At 43.9% G+C, this 23,893-nt stretch overlaps 1 protein-coding gene across 3 annotated transcripts in view; it reads right to left on the minus strand.

The window, feature by feature from the left end:
• The window catches only part of SLC9A9 (solute carrier family 9 member A9), a 354,635-nt gene that overhangs the window by 95,198 nt on the left and 235,544 nt on the right, over nt 1–23,893 (minus strand). The window lies entirely within an intron of this gene.

The following is a 23,893-nucleotide window of genomic DNA, read 5'->3' on the forward strand; positions in this document are numbered from 1 at the left end:
CCGGGAAAATTCGAATTCCTTTTCCTGTCTGGGCACTTTGAATCTGATGTCCTGGTTGGACATCGGGGCGAGCTCAGCAGCACCTTCAACGATGCAGAGCTCTCCAGCAGAGGAGTCCATGCAATCCCAGAATAGAAAGAGGTCCCCAGCATGGACAGACCGGGAAGTCTTGGATCTGATCGCTGTGTGGGGCGAGGAGTCTGTGCTTTCGGAGCTGCACTCCAACAAACGGAATGCAAAGACCTACGAGAAGGTCTCCAAAGCCATGGCACTCAGAGGATACAGCCGGGATACAACGCAGTGCCGCGTGAAAATCAAGGACCTGAGACAAGGCTACCAAAAAGTCAGAGCGGCAAACGGACGCTCCGGAGCCCAGCCCCAGACATGCCGCTTCTACGAGGCACTGCATGCCATTCTAGGTGGGTCTGCCACCACTGCCCCACCAGTGACCGTGGACTCTGAGGATGGGATAGTGTCGACGGGCAGTTCCTCGGCGATGTTCGCCGATGGGGAAGATGAGGAAGGGTTTGTGGAGGACGACGCAGGCGACAGCGCTTACAATACCGCTTTCCCCGACAGCCAGGATCTCTTCATCACCCTCACAGAGATCCCCTACCAACCCTCCCCGGCCGTTAACCCGGACTCAGAATCAGGGGAAGGATCAGTCGGTAAGTGCTATAAACATGGAAACATTTATTTTTAAAAAAACAGGAATAAAAACTGTATAAAACTATATAAAAACTTTTCCATATAAAACTATATAAAAAGAAGGTCCACACATATAGGGATGGAACAGAAATCCTCTTGGGACACTTCCACGAAGCTCTCGTAGAGGAGCTCGAAAAGCCTCCGCAGGAGGTTCCTGGGGAGAGGTGCCTTATTTGGTGCTCCGTGGAAGCACACTCTTCCGCGCCAGGCCATCCTAACGTACAGCGGAATCATTGCCTCCACCAGCATGGCAGCATACGTTCCTGGTCTGTGCAGGGATTCTAGCAGCATCCTCTCTCTCTCTCTCCGAGTGACCCGCCTCAGGGTAATCTCGTTTGGCGACTGCTGCATCTAATTAGGGCAATTAGTTTACTGTTACTATTGTGAATGCTTGACTTTTACTTTGCATAGCAATGACCTTTGTTTAACAGCCACGTGTTGGAGGCCACAGAGGAAAAGCATACAGTGATCTTTCCCGGGCACAGCCGCGAGTGGCTGGAACAGGGTCAGACTTTATGCTTTCCAGATTGCCTTCAGCGGGAGGGCACAGCTATCCATTAACCATTAAGCAGCCTATAGTGTAGGGCTTACCAGGCCTGGCTGCTACACGGATTCAGCTGTACCGCCCCGCTTGTCCGATCTCCTGTGCAAGACCGCAGCCAATGAAAGCGTATTCCGAAATCTCGAACTTGTCCTCAGAGCTCGTGAGACTAGGTGCCATGTATGGTCTTGTTCACAGAAACTGAGTAGACTGTGTTCAGTGTTCGCAAACATGTATCTTTTCAAGGAAATCACTTCCTTTTTCCCATCACACAGCTGCGGCTCTTTCACGAACTGCCCCGGCTTCCCCCTCACAGAGGCTGGCGCAGATTAGGCGGCGAAAGAAAAAGACTAGGGACGATATGTTCTCGGAACTGATGGCCTGCTCCAGAGCCGAGGCGGCCGAGCAGAGACAGTGGAGGGAGACCCTATGTCAGCACCAGCGCTCACACAGCGAACGGGAGGACAGGTGACGGCAGGAAGACCAGCAGGCGACTCAAACGCTGCTTGGGCTAATGAGGGAGCAAACGGACACGCTCCGGCGCCTTGTTGATGTTCTGCAGGACCGCAGGCAGGAGGAGAGAGCCCCCCTGCACTGTATCTGCAACCGCCATCCCCCGCCACAAAGTCCTGTCCCCCCCTCACCCAAAATAACAAGAAGGAGGGGCGCTAGGGGCCGTGAAAACTGTCACTGCACCTCAGCAGAGCGCTCATGTACCACACAGCTCTAAGGCCATAAATTTTGAGAAGTGCTTCCCTTCCTGGATCACCCAGTCCAAAATCCAAGTTTCATCCCCCCACTGTGTAGTTGAGTATTAAAAGTAGTTTGTTGTTATTCACTGTTCCCGTCACGTTTTTCTTGTCAGAAGACTTTGTGTGAAGGGGGGGGAGGGGTTTTTTAATTGCATAGGACAGCCTCCATTACCAGGGTACAGACTTGGGGGCAGGATCAACAGCAGGACACACACAGACTGCAGTCACTAGGCACCAGGGTCAGTCTGGGAGGTGTATGCTGTCCCGGGTCAGTCTGTGAGGTGTATGCTGCCCCAGGGTCCTAGCGCCTGCCATCCACAAATGGCAAGGCAGGCTGCCCTTACCATGCCCTTCCACCCTAGCCACGAGCCTCTCCGATGCCCTGAGCCCCAGCAAGAGCCCTCATCCACGGACACATACTCACCCTTCCCACACACCCCTCACCCCTTCCTACGCCCCAACCCCCAGCCCAGAGCCTGCATCCAAACTCCGTCCCAAAGACGGCACCCCTCACCCCTTCCTGCAAACCCACCCCTTCCTGCACACCCACCTGCAACCGTCCTCCCCCCAGAGACCGCTGTAGGAGCAGGAGCCTGTCATTCCTCTAGTGTAGAAGCGGTCTGTACATCAGTGCACACCGTACCCACCACAGTCTGCGTCCATGTTTCAACCCTAGAACAGGAATTCATAATTAAAGAAAACTTTGTTAATAATCAGTGTTCCATTAAATTTATTTTAAAACGTGTGTTGGAAGGGGGGAAACCTGGAGAACGGGGTATGTAACCGCAGATCGAAGTCAACAGTCACTGAAACAGGCTCAGGTTCAGCTTCTCTGTAAATCAAGTGGACAGTCATAGGTTACCCTGCTCTCCGAGGAACCTAGCTTTCAAAGCCTCCCGGATGCACAGCGCTTCCCGCTGGGATCTTCTATCGGCACGGCTGTCTGGCTGAGCGTAATCAGCAGCCAGGCGATTTGCCTCAACCTCCCATCCCACCATAAAGGTCTCCCCCTTGCTCTCACAGAGATTGTGGAGCACACAGCAAGCAGCAATAACAACGGGGATATTTTTTTCGCTGAGGTCCGAGCGAGTCAGTAAGCTCCGCCATCTCCCCTTGAGAGTCCGAAAGCACACTCCACCACCATTCTGCACTTGCTCAGCCGGTAGTTGAAGAGCTCCTTCTCACTGTCCAAGGCGCCTGTATAGGGCTTCATGAGCCAGGGCATTAGCGGGTAGGCTGGGTCCCCGAGGATCACTGTAGGCATCTGCACATCCCCAACCGTTATTTTGTGGTCTGGGAAGAAAATACCTGCCTGGAGGCGTTTAAACAGACCAGAGTTCCTGAACACACGCGTGTCATGAACCTTGCCCGGCCACCCGATGTAGATGTTGGTAAAACGTCCCCTATGGTCCACCAGTGCTTGCAGCACCATAGAAAAGTAGCCCTTTCGGTTAATGTAATGGCTGGCCTGGTGGGCTGGTCCCAGGATAGGGATGTGAGTCCCATCTATAGCCCCACCGCAGTTTGGGAATCCCATTGTGGCGAAGCCATCTCTGACGACCTGGACGTTTCCTAGAGTCACTACCTTTGAGAGCAGTTGCTCAACGATTGCGTGGGCTACTTGAATCACAGCAAGCCCTACGGTAGATTTGCCCACGCCAAAGTGGTTTCGCTAAGTTTCCAGAGGGCTATGGCCACTCGCTTCTGCACAGTCAGGGCTGCTCGCATCCGGGTGTCCTGGCGCTTCAGGGCAGGGGCCAGCAAGTCACAGAGTTCAAGGAAAGTGCCCTTACGCATCCTGAAGTTTCGCAGCCACTGTGATTCATCCCAGACCTGCAGCACTATGCGGTCCCACCAGTCCGTGCTTGTTTCCCGGGCCCAGAATCGCCGTTCCACACCATGAACTTGACCCATTGCCACCATGATCTCCACTGCGCGGCGTACCCTGCTTTGTGAGAGGTCTGCGCCACTCTGTGACTTCCTGTCCTCACCGCGCTGACGGAGCCTCCTCGCCCGATTTCTCAGCAGCTGACTGTGGAAGAGGTGGACGATAAGGTGCGAGGAGTTGACAATGGCCATAAGTGCAGCGATGATCGCAGCGGGCTCCATGCTCGCAGTGCTGTGGCGTCCGAGCTGTAACTGACCAGAGAAGGGCGCGAACAGATTTCCCGCCGGCGCTTTCAAGGAGAGAGGGCGGGAGTGACGGTTGAATGATGACAGTTACCCAAAACCACCCTCGACACATTTTTTCCCCCAGCAGGCATTGGGGGCTCTACCCAGCATTCCAATGGGCAGCGGGGAGTGCGGGGACTGTGGGATAGCTTCCCACAGTGCACCGCTTCCAAAGTTGACGCTGGCCCCGTTATTGTGGACTCAGACAGTCGAATTAGTGTATTTAGTGTGGATACACAAATTCGACTTCATAAGGTCGATTCCACAAATTCGAGTTAAGTAGATTCGAAATAGTCTTGTAGTGTAGACGTACCCTAAGGGGCAGATTCACCTAATTTCAACATTTAGGCATCACTGTGTTGCTGCCACCCAACCCCAAATCCCCAAAGACATACACATTTCCACCAGTGGGCACATGCACCGAGGTCTCCAGTCCCAGGAGGCTGACCTAACTACCAAGCTATTGGGTATTCTGAAGTAGGAAGATTAAAGCTGTTCCAGTTTGTATAATAATGAAATATTTATTGGAGGAGGGACTTGAAACTGGCTCCTCACGTTCCAGACAAGTGCCCCAACCACTGTGATATAGACTTACTCTCTCTCTTTTCCCTGGCCCTTTGCATTTCACTCCTGGTTAGCTAGGTGGCGCTACACTCAATTTGCTGACTTCTGAAAATCCCTTTAGTAAGTGCCTAACTCCCCCTACAATGCCTGCAGTGCTTGGGCACGTAATCTGGAGCTGAGAATTCCACTAGGCAGCAGGTAGGGTGACCAGATGTCCCAATTTTATAGGGACAGTCCCGATATTCAGGGCTTTTTCTTATATAGGGACCTATTACCCCCCACCCCCGTCCCGATTTTTCACACTTGCTCTCTGGTCACCCTAGCAGCAGGGCACCTAGGAATTAGGTGTTACAATGCCAAGTACCTTTGTGAATTTGGCACTAAGTACCTATGTCACTTTTGAAAATGAGAATTAGGCTTGCAAGTCAATTAGGTGTTGCAGCATCTGTATACCTTTAAAAATCTGGGCCCAAGGGCCTATTTACACAGTGAGTTAGTGTGCAGCAAGCCAGGATGTAAATCTACAGTGCACTAGCTTGCAGAGTAGACAAGCCCTAAGAGCCATCTTCAAAAGCAACTTAAGAACTTAGGAGCCTGAGTCCCATTGACTTTCAGTGTGAGTTAGGCACCTAAATACCTTTAAAAATCTGGACTTTAGACATTTTTGCAAATTTTATCCTAAGTGTATGTCCATAAGTTTAACAACTCTGGGGCCACAATTTAACTTTGGGTGTCTTAAGTTAGGCCTCATATTTCTACTTTAGGGAGCTCACACTGGTACTTCTGTTTAGCTCAGTTCAGCTATCCAAATGCTAATCTGAACCCTCAAATGCAGAACAGGGATCTTTAACTTGCCATGTGCCAAATCCCATTTGAAAATGGGGGGTCTCCACTATTAAGCAAATTTATACCAAGTTTTGCTCATTTCACTAGCTAAAGCCAGGTTGGGATGGTTCAGTAACTGAATGGAAATCTTCCAAGAAATACCTATATGCAAGTCAAGTGGCATTAATGATTCCTTAGGTAGCACTCTTCTCTGAATCAGGAGTGGGTGAGACATAAAACAGACCCTTGATCAACAGCGGTCAACAAAGATCCTATGTCACTTTTTGCAGGCCCCCTGAATCCTCTGGGTGGCCCTGACTTTTTGTAAGAATGGGGTGTTGACTCCAATGTCCAGACTAAATAAGAGTAATTACATTTTGCCTACCTCCATTTCCTCTTCAGTTTCAATTGCATACAGTGCTCTTCCTTAGGTTCTAGCCTAAGATGTTGAGTTAAAACTGCTTCTCCATTCCACCCCAGAGTGGCAGGTGAAACAAGCCCTCTGTCTTTTATTCACCTTACAGGGGTCTTGAGATTCTTATCAGTATAAGCTTGTAGAAGATTGAGACTCATGGCTAGAGCATGCTACACAAGTGCACAGCATTAGTATCATTACCTAGTAAAACAATAAGGGAAAAAATAACAGCTGCCGGTCAGCTTTGTATTGTTTGTGAATTAAATGTAATGTAATGTGAAGTTCTGATTAAAAAGCCATACATATCCTGCCTTAAGTGTTGATTCTTTGTGTTCCTACCTCAGCTGCCCTTAAGACACTTGATATTGTGTGGCTATATAAGAAGTTGTTAAAGTCCAGGGGGAAAAAACATATAATGCACTGCAAGGCATCTTTAAATGTACGGTTCTTTTTTTAGTCCATCTCCTCTAATTAAATTTAGTTTCAAGTACCATGAGCTGCCTTCCAGTTAACTTCAGTTGACTGCAATAACAGATGGCCTTCCAACAAAGACTCTTCTGCCCTCTATTTTGACAGCCCTTTTAAAAGTGTGATTTTTTTTTCCAGTTTAGCAAAATCACGATTAGCAATGAAGCGAGAAAAGACCGAGTACAGACATTTATAAAGAAAAACAAAATGAAAGGCTCGGGCACTGACCTGGACTGTAACTCTGACCTTGGGCCATTTTTCACCTGTAGTACATTCCCATTTAGTTAACAAAGAGCCAGAATTTGTAAAGGGAGAGAATTTAAGATGCACCTTCGAGATTCCATTTATATCAATGACATAATGGTGTCAGATCTTTGAAGGAAGAAAAAAAAAGAACATGCAGCAACTGGTATTATATCTTTAAGTGCATTGAAATCAATTACTTCCTTGCTGAGACAAGAGATAATTTTCCCATTTAAATCTCACAGCTGTACTGACTAGCACATTATTGTTGGGCTGTTTCTTTTATGATAATTAACAATAAAAAGCCCATGCTATAGTGAAATTAGCTGTTTACTAAATGTTAAAAGCTCCTACTACAGCACAGAGACCCTGCTTCTAAAGAGTACACGATCAAATATGTGTCTTAATGAACCTTTTTATAGACAACCAATTACAAAATAGTTGTCTAGGCTTGGTACCAAAGAGTACCATAGCTTTTCTGCCTTTCAGGGATTCACTATCACAGTCCTGAATTTTAAAAGGAGGGTCACACATAAGCCCAGGTGTTCTCCTGGGCCACTAACCCCCTTTCTCCCATTTAAATAACTGACAGTGGCATCTTCATGGAGAAAGTGAGAGATTCCGGTCTTGAACAGTTAGCAACCATATGTAGGACTGTGTGAAATGTTCACAACAAACCCTGAAGTTGTGCAACTCTTCCCTGGTTTCAGGCTGCATTGAAAACACAACATTCAATGTGTCCATGACATTCATTTATTAAACCATTTGTTTAGGGTCAGAGCAAATCTCCTGTTCTTAAGGAAACATGGGCAATGGTGGGCCAGAACTTTAGGTTGGGCAGCGTTACTTGTCTCAGCTGCAACTGTTTTCAGTAATTAATTAAGGGCAGTTGCTCTTTAATGCTTTGCTGCGGTGGCCAGGTTGATCAGTGAAGTGCTGCTAATATGTTGAGGCATGACATAAACTGGGGCATCTTCCCCCTGTAGATCCTTAGGGCATGAATCTCCTCTCACTTATCACCTTTTTACAGTAGTGTCACTCCACTGATTTTAACACTTACTCCTGATTTACACTATTGGCAGTGAGAGAAGAAATGGGCCCTGTATCTGGAAGACCAGCTAAAGTTGTCTCCCAGACTACTCCGAACCATTCTGTATACGTTACTCTGGTTTTATTTCTCCATTGTTCAGAGTGGGGCATTGTCCCAGGTAACTCAGATGCAGAGCACCACTGAACCTGGGCCAGTTTATGGCTTTTAGTTACTCGTGTGAAATGTATTGTTTTTCATGGTTTAAATATAGAATTAAACTTGGGTTTTTTTAATGTGTGTTGTCCTAAGGTTACTCTGAACCCAAACACACAACTGATCAGAAAAACAAAATTTCCTGAAAAAAGATAGTGCTGGAATAATCCCTCTTTGAAAGTTTTCTGCAGGATTTTTCAAAATGAAACTAAATGAGCATTTTTATTTCATTTCAATACACTTCAAAATGAGGTGTCAACATGGACATTTTAATTTTGCTTCAATTTAAAATGTCATTTTGTTTTGCTTTTTGGAAACAAAAAAAAATCAGATTTTCTACTTTTGGTTTCTGGGTTTTCTCACTCCCCCCCTTGTTTATCGTCCTCTAATTTTTTCAGTGGAAAAGGTTAGAAAACAGTAAGAACGTGTGACAGTTAGTTTTGTTATACTTCATATACTTTTTTTAAAAAAGATCTTTTACCTGGGGGTGAGGGGAAATGGGCAAAGAGGCACAGAATTTAAAAAAAAAGGAGAGAAGGGGGGATAAAAATCAAAGGCAAAAAAATCAAAAATCTGATAAAGGAAAACTGACAATTTTGGGTTTCCAAATATAAAATAAAATACAATGAAATAAAACATTTAAATTCAAATTGCACAGAAATTTCTGATTTGGTTTGAAATATCAACTTGAAATGAAATTTTTATTTCACGTTTTTTGGTTGGAAAATTTGTCAAAAAATTTTCTGCAGAAAACTGTTTTCAACCAAACAATATCTTTTCAACTTGAAAATTTTCAGTTTTACACAAAAGTCAGGGGGAGAGGGATAAAAATGAATATATTTGGAAACCAAATATAATGAGATGATACAAAATTACTCAAGATAATTAAGTCCAAAGTTGACTGTGAAGAGTTAACAAAGGGATCTCACAAAACTGGGTGACCGGGCCACAAAATGGCAGATGAAATTCAATGTTGATAAATGCAAAGTAACGCACACTGGAAAACATAATCCCAACTATACATTCAAAATGAAGGGGTCTAAATTAACTGTTACCACTCAAGAAAGAGATCTTGGAGTCATCATAGATAGTTTTCTGAAAGCCTCTGCTCAGAGTGCAGTGGTAGTCAAAGAAACTAATAGGATATTTGGACCAATTAGGAAAGGGATAGATAAGAAGACAGAAAATATCATAATGCCACTCTATAAATTCCCGGTATGCCCACACCATGAATACTGTGTGCAGTTCTGCTTGTCCCAAATATAATTAGAATTGGACAAAGGACAGAGAAGGGCAACAAAAATAATTAGGGGTATGGGACAACTTCCATCCAAGGAGAGATTAAAAAGACTGGAACTGTTAGGCTTGGAAAAGAGAGGCCTAATGGGGAATATGATAGAGGTCTATAAAATAATGACTAGTGTGGAGAAAGGTAATAAGGAAGTGTTATTTACCCCTTCACATAACACAAGAATGAGGAGTCACCAGATGAAATTAATAGGGAGCAGATTTAAAACAAAGATAAGGAAGTACGAACTTCTTCACCCAGTGCACAGCCAGCCTGTGGAACTCATTGCCAGGGGATGTTTTGAAGGCCAAAATATAACTGAGTTCAAAAAAAGGATTAGATCATGGAGGATAGGCTCTGGGTGTCCCTAGGCCTCTAACTGCTAGAAGCTGGGACTGGATGACAGGGGATGGATCACTCAATAAATGGCCCTGTTCTATTCATTCCATCTGAAGCATCTGGCACTGGCTACTGTAGAAGTCAGGATACTGGGCTAGATGAGCAAAGGAAGATATATGAAGCTACGCTACCCAATCACCATGACTAACGTGATCATAAATCAGCTCTTTAAACAAGACATTTACCTGAGCCTTTTCAGAAATTAATTTGTAAAATAGCAAATAGTACTGGATGAATAGATGTGGCAAATGAACCTCAAAAAGGATGGTTTGGATCAGTATCCACAAGTGTGGGGGTGAAATCCTGGCCCTATTGAAGTCACTGGAAATTTTCTCACTGTCTTCATTAGGGCCAGGATTTCATCCCAACTGTTTATCTAAAACTTAAGACTCAAAGTTCCATGTTCCTTCCACCCTCAAATAGGTCCTGATTCAGCATAATATTTAGACATGTGTTTAACTTCAAGCATGAGTTTTCACACTAATTTCAATAGGACTACTTAGGATGTTAAAATTAGACAAAGTTAGAGGTTCAGCTTACTTTGAGTGGCTTGCCAAATTCTGGTGTAAAGTAACAATGCATCAGTTAGTTCTAAAGAATTCTCGTCTGATAGTTTAGAAATAGTCTAGAGATATTAGACTGTTTGATTCCTTTGTTGTTGTTTGGGAAATTTCAGTACATTGGGTGATGATGACAAGCCAATAGTTGGGTTAAACGTGGGGATATTTTGGTTGGAGGCGTCTCAGTATGAATGCATGCTTACTCATACTAAACCTATCACTGAAATTTTGAAATAGTATTTTAATGTTGATAACATAAAGGAATCATTTCATTAATGCAAACCCTGATACTGATGCTTGATTATACTATTCCACACTATATGTTGGCTTGAAATTCTCTTGAAATAGCTATAGACAAATCTGAGTTTCTGTGATAAATCACAGTCATTATATGATTAATTCACAATAAGCTGAAATGTATGAATCTGTCTGAAATGCTATTTAACTCTTTCTATCTCTTGTATCAAAAATTCTAGAATAAAAATGTAATTCTTATTTCCGCCTTTCTTTTCCCTTTGGGACGACCACTTGGTGCTTATCAGGGACTCCTACAGCACAAATGGTTTTGAAGTTTGTTTAGCATCATTCAAGCAAATTGATAGGGTGAATAAGTCTGGTAGAGCTTTCTTAAATCCTTTATCTTACTGGGAAAGTACTGAGATAGGCATTGCAGTAAGTCACAAAGATTCATCACTTGCACTATTTCTCATTTTCAGATAGAAATGAGTGGAAATTATCGAATTTCTCTTTTTATAATATTGTCCAATATATTTAGTGTCCAATTTCACTCTGCCTCTTGATTTCTAGCATTTGCCAGACTAATGGCTCTCTAGCCACTGTTATAAAAGCTATTATTATATATATTATAAAGGTATATTATATATACCTTTCAGGTGTGCAGAGTAGTGTCCATGGGAAGAATGTATATGATTGATCAGAACCTCAGGTGTAGAATGAGCTATACTCAGTACACCTAGAGAGGGACAGTAACATAGGTGGCTTTTTGCCATGTTCTTCCTCCTCTTGTGGGACAGCCAGGGGACCTGGTGCAAGTCAGAGCAGCATCAAGAATCTATTCCCCTTTCCACTGACTCTGGACCACCAGAGCACAGTGCTTTCTTGCCATGATTCCCACCCATATCCTACATACTCACTACACTTGAGGGAGAAAATCAGGGGCAAGTGGCACAGAACTGATACTGGCTGTACAGCATCTAGGACTATTTCTACATAAGGAAAATCCTTAGATGATATTTAAACCAGCTTTCCAGCCAATCTGTGATACCAGAACAGTGCAATGGGGAAGGTGTGGGGGCTAAGATCTGGCTCTGTCATCCTGTGGCTTGTGAGTTAAATGGCATGGCATAGGCTATAAGAAGGTTAGCAGTTAACCTATCTGCTAAGTGGATGATCACATTCTGAGCAGGAATTAAAACATGTCCCTCCTGTAATTTGTCCCTCCGGTCAATGAATTTAGCGTTTAGAAAAAGGGTGCAAATCCCAACTAGAAAAGAGGAGGTTGCAGTAAGGTTACAGAGGTCGGCAACCTCTGGCATGCCGCTTGCCAGAGTAAGCACCCTGGTGGGCCGGGCCAGTTTGTTTACCTGCCGCATTGGCAGATTCGGCCGATTGTGGCTCCCACTGGCCGCAGCTCACCGTCCCAGGCCAATGGAGGCGGTGGGAAGCCGCGGCCAGCACATCCCTCACCCATGCCACTTTCTGCCGCCCTCATTGGCCTGGGATGGCGAACTGTGGCCAGTGGGAGCCGCAGTTGGCTGAACCTGCCAGGTAAACAAACTGGCCCAGCCCATACTTACCCTGGTGAGCCGCGTGCCAGAGGTTGCCGACCCCTGGGTTAGAGGATCACACGGGAGATTGTTAAAATGGCAGCAGACAGCATCGTCTTTATGTGAGCATGGGCATATGGACACACTATTTGGTAAATAAACTTCTCTGTATGTGTTAATTGGGTCATGATATAGCAGGGTTTGGTTCAACAATGGTTTATCTTCACCCACTCTTGTGAGGCTAGATTGTGCTCATATCTTATCTAGTAGTTTAACAAATTGTTCCTCTTTGGCTTGTTAGTTATTGTTATGTCAACTACTCACCACCCACGTGACATGTAGACAATTATTTGTTATTAAACTTTGTTCTGATTCTCAGGATAAACACATGACGACAAAAGAAATGCTTTCTATTAGCACTAAAGCTCCAGGCTTCAGTTTGTTCTTAATTAATTTCAACTGCATTTTATTAGCTAAAAACAAACATATGGATGACCACCAAAGCTCATCCTGAGGGACAAACCTATCTGAGAGACAAAAACATAAACATAACATCACAGATGGAAATTACAGCTGGCAAATGGCCCAATGCCCACTCCAGTGCCCCAACACACTCTAAAGCAGGGCCCTCCTCAGGGAGGCAATGGGTCTCCTTCTCCTTGCCCACTTAGAGAAACATTGGCAGGGAACCCCTCTCGCTCAGCTCTACTTAGACAAAAGTGGTAGAAGGAAGACCACCAATATTTACCCCTGCAGCCAAGGTGTCAGGAGTGGGTGGATAGGGTGGGCGTGCTGAACTCTTCTCCTATCACACATTGAATTCTGTGCTGCGGTGGTGGTGGGGTCACCCAAAGCATTGGTCTTGGAATTGACACCCTTTGAGATTCATGGAACAGTTCCTCCTCTGAACTATTGTTTCAGGCTCTCAGCAGATGTTTTCATGCCAGTTACACTTGGGTCATGTTTTCAAGGAGTTCTTCACAATTGTGAGAGCTAGAAACTTTTTTTGTTTTAATGCCAGCTCAGATTCTGATCTAATTACATAATTCTGCAAGCTCCTATAGTGCCTATGCCTTAACCTCTCCCCGAGAGAGTCTAAAGTGCCAGAAGCCAGGCTTTCCTCAGTCTCCAACATCTAATGTTTTGTTAGCATCAAGACATCCCAGGTGTAATTGTACATGAGGCTAGGAGCAACACCATGGTTTAGTTGTGTGCACGGGCAGACAGTTGGCTAGGCTAGTACTTACACCTTTCTACAAATAACTGCTATGGTAACGGCTAGACACATTATGTTTAATTATAGGCTTTGGTGGATTTCAGTGACATTCAGCTGGGGATTTAAAAGACTTCCCAGCTGAAGACAGTTTGATCTCTGTTGAAAGTGTGTCTAGGCTAAAGGGAGCTCAATGAGCAAAAGTAGCTTGGCTGAAATTGGATTCCCAGTGGGAGACTTTATTGTAAAATGATGTAAGGAACCTACTGCACTATTGCTAAGAAGAATAAAAATGTTCGTGAAAACAAATAAAGAACTTTGCTCATCAGAGCTTTAAATCATCAGTGTTATTTATGTTACTGTGAAGGAATATCTTCTCTGCTGATTACAAGCATTCTAATCAAAAAGCAAAGTAATAAACATAATAGCATGACGTGCACAGAAATATAGAACATTGTAAAGATCCAGATCTACTAGAAAACATGCGTCCTTTAACCTAAACTATGTGGCTCTGTGTTATGGTTACTGGGAAATTACAGTTAAACACAGTTAGGATGACATTTCTTTTTGCAATAGTGAATCAATGGATCCTTCATTTTCACTGAATTGTTTTCTAGCCCCCAAGAGAAAATATGACACAAGTGATTACAGGTATAGGAGAGCAGAGGCCAGGAAAAAATATTTAAGTAAACCACCTTTTCCAACGAAAAAGTGGGTCCGACGAAGTGGGTATTCACCCACGAAAGCTCATGCTCCAAAACATCTGTTAGTCTATAAGGTGCCACAAGACTCTTTGCCACCTTTTCCAAAATGACCTTCCTTCATCTTGACAAATAGTGAAAGAAAAATGTGCTTATATAAGCAAAACAATTAAGCAGGTTCATCACAGTTCATAGCTACTGCATCACGGATAAATCTGAGGTTGTAACGCATGCTGATGTCAGATCTTATTTAGACTTTTGCCAAAGAGAAGCTGTGTTTTGTCTTGCATGGAGCAGGGGAGGAGAAAAGGGTGCATTCAGTTCTGGTATGTGACACTTCCCTGTGCGTCTGTGGGACTGGGGATGGCAGCAGTGGATGCTGAGTGTTCAGGGAACTGAACCAGTCTTCCACTTGGCCCAGGGAGCTGAGAAGCAACAAAGACCCGCCTCATTCCTTCCCTCTTCCCTACGCCCACCTTAAATACATGACCACAGCCCAGTGGTTCCATCTTGGACTGTAGATGGGACCAATCCTTTTAGCCAGAGCAGTGGGTGCCCCTTCCAACAGTACACCAGTAGCAGCCATCGCCACTTCTGCAGACCTGTGCTTCTCTCTCTGCCCTAGCTTTCAGCACACCAACAGTTAGCCACTCAGCCTGTCCTACTAGTCAGGCTACTGATTTTCTCTCCACACACCATCCCTGTTCTTTGCCAGCATATGAGCATACAGCATAAGATCCCCATGAACAGATGAACTTTTTATGTCATCTGCAAATGTTATTAGGACACTTCCACTTTTTTGTGCCCAGGTCATTAATAAAAATTTTAAATAAGATTGGTCCCAAGACTGATCCCTGAGGATCTCTACTAGTAACCTCCCTGCAACCTGACATTTCACCTTTCAGTATGACCCATTATAGTCTCCCCTTTAACCAATTCCATATCTACCTTTCAATTCTCATATTAATGTCCATCCTCTCCAATTTAACTAATAATTTCCCATGCGGAACTGTATCAAATGTCTTACTGAAATCCAGGTGGATTAGATCTTCTGCAATTCCTTTGTCTAAAAAATCTGTTGTCTTCTCAATGAAAGAAATCGGGTTGGTGTGGCACAATCTACCTTTTGTAAAACCATTTTGTATTTTATCCCAATTACCATTTACCTCTATGTTCTTAACTACTTTCTCTTTCAAAATTTGTTTTAAGGCCTTGCATACAATTGAGGTCAAACTAACAGGCCTGTAGTTTCCTGGATCATTCCCACCCCACCCCTTCTTAAAAATTAGTACTATTTTAGCAATCCTCCAGTCATAGGGCATGACCCCCCGAGTTTACAGATTCATTACTTGATTTCAGTGGTCTTACACTGCGAATGAATCTAAAATCAATATGTCATCTTTCACAGACTTGTTCTTTCCTCCATTGGCTGAGATTGGGAATTACATCTATTATTGAAGCTGAGACTCCTGAACAAGTGGATTCCCTGGAGTAACATCTCAATGACCTCTCTCGATATTCACCTCCAAGTCTGAGCAATTATTTTTGTTTACTTTGAAGTATTTCTCATTAATAACCAAAGAGACCTTATCAAATATATACGGATGGGGGATGACCACAAAGACATTGTTAAAAGTTAGTATTTCATAACACTTAGTGTTTCTTTGAATAGAGACTGTAGAACATTGAATAAATGCTTCTGAGTCATTGAAGAATTGCTGCAAAAAGATGCACAAAATGTCTAGAAGTCCCTTGACAAATATTTGCATAAGGGGCGATGATAAACAAACAAGATCTAATACCTATCATAACAATATTTTTATACAACATGTTTTATTAATAGCTTTGTATTTCTGCTGTGCCTGTCAGGAGAATCATTTATCCCCAAATCACTGATTGGAGATTTACTGTAAAATGTAGTTTGCTGTTTTAATCTGAGTAAGGGGGAATGAGGGAGAAACGTATATCCAAAAGCATTAGCAGGTAATACCCAACATCTCTGAAGACACATTTAATGAATGCTTCAATTTGTCTGTGAACTCATATTTAAATGGCCATATTCTTTGTTTTGCTTTTAAAATATCGTGGTATCTTTCTCACACATGGATACAGGTTCACCCATTATCAGCCAAGACCAGCACACCACAAGACTATCACAATGGGCAGAAATGGCCATTTTTTTCTTGTTATACCATGCAGATAAAAAAAAGGACAATCTAATGTTTAGGCATCTGATGCAATCATTTCTGTTCTCAGAAAGCCAGTTAGTAACTAAGTAAATTATAATACACTTGAGTATGTAGGCCTAAAGTGCCTAGAGATTTTGGATGCCCAATTTGAGGAACCGTAATGAGGTCTGCTTCAGAAGGTGCTCATCTTTTTCTGAAAATAAGACCACCTTAAGGTGACTCAGGTATGTCCAAACTACTCGCCGTATGGGCGGGTAGCGATCGATTTATCGGACATCGATATATCGCGTCTCATCTAGACGCCATATATCGATCCCTGAATGTGCTCCCCGTTGATGCCGGAACTACACCAGAACGAGCGGCGGTAGTGGAGTCGACGCGGGAGCTGCGGACATCAATCCCGCACCGTGAGGATGAAAGGTAAGTCGGTATAAGATACTTCAACTTCAGCTACAGTATTCCCATAGCTGAAGTTGCGTATCTTACACATTGACACCCCCCCAGTGTAGACTAGGCCTCACTTTGGGCACCCAAGAATCTAAAAGACCTGATCACTTTTGAAAATTTAGGCCACTTCCTTTTAAAACTAAGATTAAAAATAATTCAGCCTGTTTTTTCTCCCCAAGAACTCTTTAACACACACTTTTGTAAGTCACTCTGTGTGTGTTGGTGAAACATGAGGTAATCGCAATACTTTATCCATAAACTGAACACTGATGTTCATAAGATGGAATATTGCAATGTAGTGTAACATAAGGAAGAACTATAGTTCTAAACTCTTTGAGTCTTGCCTTTAGGTACAATTTCCTCCACGATGATTACATGATTACAATTTTAAAAAGAAATCAGGGCGTAGTTTCTTTTTAAAATTGTATTTTAGGGCGTGGAAATGTTGAAATGATCAGAACATATTCTGTGATTGAAAGACATGATTTCCCAAGCACTGAGCATCTTGGTTAGACCAAAAATCAGCCTTTATGTAAGAAGGCACAAGTCTTTCACTGTAGTTGCACTTGCTTACTTAAGGTTTGAATTTGACTGAAAGTTCTGGACATTGATAATGCTGTAGGGGGCTTGTGGGAAGCACATGAGCCTCTTGTTAACAGAGTTGGCCTTTGGTCCTTGTAGGCTAGCGGGTACCTGAGTATTCCCTCACCCCTCCCCACATCCACATTTTGCTCAACCATCTGCTGCTATCCAAGGCTCCCAGCCAACTCTCCACACTAGCCAAGGGACAATTTCTTCCCACCAGACCAGCCAGTGAGTCCTAAGGGGGTACAACGTATAGCACTGGTCACTTTTGGGATGGAAAAGGGGTTGTGAGGAGAATATGGAACTGACACATTTTGGGGGTGAAGGAAGTATATGGAATTTTTTTGCAGAAATTTTTATCACCTGGCTGACATTTTGTTGACTGAAGTGGAACATTTGAGGGAGCCCACATCGGTGACACACAGGTTGTTTTGACATAGATCAGACTATATATATTGGCAATTTGGTGAACAAATTGGAGAGCTAGGAAGGCACATGTAGTTGTAGAAGAGAAGAAAATTATTTTGCAAGACTGTCATCTGTGGAGGGGGGACAGGCTATATTTACAGAAGACTGAACTCTAGTAAAACAAATATGATCAAAGTTCCCTACCTAGGAAGAGGTGGATGACTTGCTAGTTATCATTGAAACATATTGCCTTTCACAGACAGGGCCAGCTCCAGACCCCAGCGTGCCAAGCGCGCGCTTAGGGTGGCATCCCGCGGGAGGGCGGCAGGCGGCTCTGGTGGACCTCCCGCAGGCATGCCTGCGGAGGGTCCGCTGGTCCCGCAGGCACGTCTGTGGGAGGTCCACGGGAGCCACGGGACCGGTGACCGCCAGAGCGCCCCCCACCCCCGCGGTCTGCCACCCTGCTTGGGGCGGCGCAAATCCCAGAGCCGCCCCTGTTCACAGAGATTATTATTTATATAGTGCCACTAGTTTGCATGGCTCTGTCAGATATACAAGAAGTCATGGTCACTGCCCTGACAATTTTACAATGTAAATTAGACAGATAACTCAATAAATAATTACAGCACACCACGGTGTGCAGGGGAGGGAAGAGATCAGAGCATACAATGGGAAGGGAGGACAGCTTTTGTAAGTACATTATTTGTACAGTAAACAGACTGTTTTTGATAAATATAAAACAAAATATTTTTGTTTATTTTTAATATCATCAGGTAACAGATTATTATGATTATTATTGTTTACCTGCAACATGTCTAAACTCAAGCACAACCGCTCTGTGACCTGGCTAGACTCAATCAGCCTGGGATAGGAAAGAGCTGAATCCCCTGAACCACTGACTGGAGCAATGCTGCTAAGCTACTGGCCTGTCCCACTTAGCTATATGTGCACAGAGGAATATTTACATGGATAAAGATAAGATCCAATTCATCCAACTAACCTCAGTGATCATAGCTTGAACTCCCCAGGGGTGGTAACTATTTAATCATGTATAGATAAGCCAGTTAAAGTTCAATAAATGTGAAACTGATTCAAAATATTCATCAGGCAGAGAAATCAGGGACATCAAAACCACATTTTTCTTTAAATATAAAATTCCGACATAATTCTCTCTCTTTAGCTGTGAAATAGATGCAGTCAAGAAATTCAATGGGAATTGTGCACCTAACTCCTTTAAGCTCCTCTGAAAATCCTAGCCTTAGTTACTAGACTAAATTATTTTATTAAACCAATCAATTTAGAAACATAGGCCCAGATCCTCAAAAGTACTTAGGTACCTAATTCCCATTGACATCACGGGTCCTGGGCAGAAGTATCTTTTCCTGGACAGTTACTATCCAACTTCAGTGGTTCTGATGTTTCATTAAGGAAAGGACAGGAGGTGAAAGAGCTAATGAGGGCGGGATGAGCAGGAAGATACTCACATTTACTAACACGATTAGTTAAAATCTACTATCAGCAACTAACTTAGGACCCTGAAGACCTTTACTCTCATGGGTGGTCTTGACTGATGAGATCAGAACCATTGAAATTAATGGGACTGCTTATATCGGTAAGGGCACATGAGAAGCTGCCCTTCAAATTTCCAAGAAATTAAATGAGGGTAGGTATCTAGGGTACTAAACTTGTCCTGGGAAATAGATGTGTAACCAGTACATTTTTTTTCTCCTGATCTTAAGCAATGTTTCACTTCACAACATTGAATCAGGATATTCCTCATCAGCTCCAGTTTTTGCTGCCACTTGCTTTAATCTGAGGTAGGGTTATGTAACAACTTTTTTGCTGAGTAAAAATGAAACAGCAAGTCTGCCAGACACCTGAGGTGTATATCTAAATTGCAATGAACTTGGCTGACATTGTAGGAGATGAGAGAATTAAAAAAAAAAAATCAAAGTATCAAGGAAATACAAAGCTCACATACTATATATAGATGCCAGCATTTTACATTTATACAGTATATTTGTATGCTAGTCCTGATTTTGTCTGGAAGCTTTTATCTGTGCCTCTTTTTAAGGCTCCCATTTAGTTATCTTCAGCTGGTATTTTACAGCAACAGTCTGACATGAAGGTTTGTTAATCAGACATTACTCTGTAAACAAGCAAATCATACACTATATATAGAATAAATGATAAGCAACTGTGAATTACAAGACGATAATGCCACTAAGGTTTTATTTGGTTATGGCAGAGAGTCCTGAATGGATTATTAAATAACCAGAACTCAGAAATGGCATTAGAACCTCATTAAAAGTTGCTTTGCAAAACACCAAATATATCTCTATAAAATGGATATTACATTGTATTAAAAAAATTAAATATACTTTCCCCCACTTTCCTTTTCACCTCTTTTCTCTCACTGCCCACCCATCCCTCTCATAGCTATCCACCAACATGAATTCATTTAAAAACTCACACAATAAAGGAGCAAACTCATTAAGTAACAAATCATTGGCTGAATGCTGCACAAATAAAGAGGCTGGAGGAGATGCATAAAGAATTTCAGGTAACTTTTGCAATTCACATGGTAACCTCTACTCATGAATTACTGCAGTTGGCAGAGCAGGCCTTAAGGTGGATAAAGCTTGGTTACTGTAGCACTGCCTTCTCCTGGCCCCTCCACAAACTTAGTCGGAGACTGCTCCAAAGTACATGCACCAATACTCTTTTATTGTTCATGCCTATCCCCACCACCTACTATTTACATATCTTACAGACCAACACCCTGGGAGACTGCTAGCTTCTCCTACCAGGAGGGATCTAGCTTCTCCTTGCTCCTCCCTTTCCTGTCTTTCTCCCCTTGGCTTCCTCCCAGCCAGCTTTATATAGCAGGCTGGGCACTCAGGCCCCCAGGTGCATCCCCTCAGCTGATTAGGGTGTAGCCTCCCCGGCCAGTCCTAACTAATCCCCCTTTTAAGTGGAGCTGGGCTAACAGGGGCCTGGCTTGGATCTCCTAGCCAGCACCCTGTTACAGTTACCTATGAACTGGGACCCCCAGAATCAGTGGCTCCCCTTTGAAAATGTTGACCATAATATCTCTCCTCTTGTTCTGCTACTGCTGCCAACCTATTTTCTAAGAGGGAGGCTGGAAGTAATCTGGACCCATCCCTGAACTTCTTAAATCTACTTCCAAGGGCAGGAGTCCTTCTTATTTAGGATATGTCTACAATTCGAGGGGGGCTGTGATTCCCAGCTCGAGATGACACACTCAAGCTAGCTTTCATCAAGCTAGCATGCTAAAAATAGAAGTAGTCACAGCAGTCTGAGCAGCGGGAGGGGCTAGTACCTTGAGTACATAGCCATCCGAGATGCTAGGCATGTACTTGTAGTGGCTAGTCCTTCCTGTCACAGCTACACTCTATTTTTAGCATGCTATGTCTCCTCAAGATGGAAATCACACCCCCAGCTCGAATTGTAGACCTATCCTTGGTTAAGAATTATCTAAGTAGAAGCACGACCAACAGCATGTTCCTGACTAACAATAGAAAACTGTGATTGTTGTTTGGCCCTCTGGTGTCCAAAACTGTATCCATAACTACAACCAGAGGAAGATTACAGCCTTCTCTGTGTTCTTGATCTATACACAGACTATAAACAGGTTATTTCAGGTAGTTTATGTAACAACTCCCTCAAGATGAACAAAAATACTCTCCATTCATGGGTTCTCAGTTAAAACAATCAAAAAAACAACCCAGCAGTTACAGGAACTGGCCTTTTGGGAGGGTGGGATCCAAGCATCCAGCCTACCTGTGACAGGCTCAGCTAAATGTAGGTCTGGCTTGATTATTAGTAATTAGACATGAGTGAGGCCTCCTGTCTTGGGAGACAGGATTATGGAGTTAAATGGATCAGCAGAATCGAAATGGAAATGGAAACAGAATGTCTGTGTTAATGAAGTTAGGTAAATCGGTCAATAAGCTAAGAGACAGAATGTCTGTATTAGCTCAGGTCAGAGGGAAACACCTTTACAATGGACAAGATATCAGTGGACAAAATAAACCTGGAATGTAAAATGAGGTAAAGAGTAGGTTGAGAATGGAACATGTATGGACACAGCAATCTGTACAGCAGGGGTGGCCAACCTGAGCCTCAGAAGAAACCAGAATTTTCCATGTGTCTGACAAAGTGGGTATTCACCCACGAAAGCTTATGCTCCAATACATGTTAGTCTATAAGGTGCCACAGGACTCTTTGTTGCTTTTTACAGATCCAGACTAACACGGCTACCCCTCTGATACTTGACAGAATTTACCAATGTACATTGCCAAAGAGCCACAGTAATACGTTAGCAGCCCCACATCAGCTCCCCACCCCAGCACCTCCCAATCCCTTCCCGCACCTCCCGATCAGCTGTTTCGTGGTGTGCGGGAGGATGGGGAGGAGCGAGGGCATAGCAGGATCACGGGAGGGGGTGGGAAAGGGTGGAGTGGGGGCAGGGCCTGTGGCAGAGCCAGGGGTTGAGCAGTGAGCACCCCGCAGGACATTGGAAAGTTGGTGCCTGTAGCTCCAGCCCCGGAGTCCGTGCCTATACAAGGAGCCACTTATTAACTTCTGAAGAGTCGTATGTGGCCCCTGCACCAGTGGATAGTTAATTGTCCAAGTAGCTGGCTGACAGTTAGTTAGGCAAGGAGTACCTGGGCCTAATACAGGCTGATAAGGGCTCAGTCAGGAAGCCCCAGAACAGAGGAAGCCACCTGAGGAGAGAGGATCCACTGGTGCTGGGGGGGCTGGGTAGGAAGCTACTCTCAGTGGTGTCTCCCAGGAGAGCAGAGGTTCATGGAGAGCAGGAACAAGCCTAAAGAGAAAGTGCTCCCAGGCAAGGGACCAGAGCAGCTCAAGAGAACAAAGTGGGTGAGGGGCCTGGGGAGCTACTAGGGGATGACCACTGGCTCAGTGGAGAGTGAAGCACTGGTCGGGGAAGACTGGCATCCAGCAGAATGCCCAGCACAGGCCCAAGTTCCAGGCAGGAGGGGCGAGACATAAGACTGGTTAAGCCAGGGGTGGAGAGTTTCCAGCGCAGTAGGTAACTGAAGCTTTTTGTGTTGGTCTTTTCTGTTAAATAAATAATAGAAAGGCCTCCTTGGACTTATTTATACCCTGGGTGAGGGGAAGCTGAAGCAAGGGCTCACCTGCAGCATGGTGCTTGACCACAGGGGGCTTGCCAGGGACACCTCCCTGCCCTTACACCTTAGAATTAACCACAGAAGTGTTTGCTGGCATTTTATAGAAATGAGAGACAACAGGAATTGAAAGACAGTGGATATTAAACCTCCTTACACAGAGGTGGTCACCACTGAGCACTCTTCTTAAGAATAATTTAAAATTTTGCCTGTTCTGCCTCATGGCAGAATGTACTTGCGTCTCCCATATCACACGGATGTCACTGTTTTTCCCTGTCAGAGCTTTGAGGAGCACAACAACCTCTGAGAAGGAATGCACTGTGCTTAGCAATCAGCTCATACATAGTCTCCCTCAATTTTGATGCCAAGGAATCAAAGGTGACCAGAGGGAATAGTTAGAGGTATGTCATAATATGTACTGGGCTAAAGGCTGTCCTCAGCTACACCTGTGCAATGCCACTTAGGGATAAACTGAAGAGAGGTTTTGGTCCACCACACTTAAGCCGTCCCATCTCTTGAAATGAGCTCCAAATAGAAATAGCAAATATGCTGTACCCATTATACAAAATGCTCATTAGCATTCAAAGTCCATATTACATTTCTGACTAAATATCCCTTCTTTTGCAATTAGAAATTAAACAAAATTAAATAAATAAAATGATGATTTCCTTCTTCCTGATGTTGACATAAGAGTGTGCGCACAGTTCCAAGAGATTTTGCCATTGTCCCCTAACAACCTGGGTGAGCACATTTCTTGCATACATTTTGCTATCTGCCCGTCTGTGTCACTAGCATGGCTATGTAAGTTTCCAGGAAGGGGTTTTGATAAACATTGAAGTTATGTTTGGCATTTTTGTGAACAAGTTTTTGATTAGGGCAGGAACTGTTTTGTATCTATATCTCATATAGTGCCAAGCACACTTTATCAGCATTTAATGATAATAGTGAGTTTAAAGAACAGTAGAGAAACACATCTTTAAGAATCAGAGATAGGCTTGAATTAGACATTTGGACCAACTCTCTCTTTCCCCTGACCCCCCAGCATTTTGTCCCTGGTGGCTTGGACCCATCCCTATCAGATGGATCTGAAGGAGAGCACTAGATCCATACCATGTTGAAGTTTGGAGACTTTCAGAGCCAGATCCAAGCTTTGTAGCTTGTAACCATCTCTACTGAGAACAATGAGTATTGAAAAGTCATGGGGTTGG

This window comes from Mauremys mutica, chromosome 9 (genome assembly GCF_020497125.1).
Source record: "Mauremys mutica isolate MM-2020 ecotype Southern chromosome 9, ASM2049712v1, whole genome shotgun sequence".
NCBI lineage: Eukaryota > Metazoa > Chordata > Testudines > Geoemydidae > Mauremys > Mauremys mutica.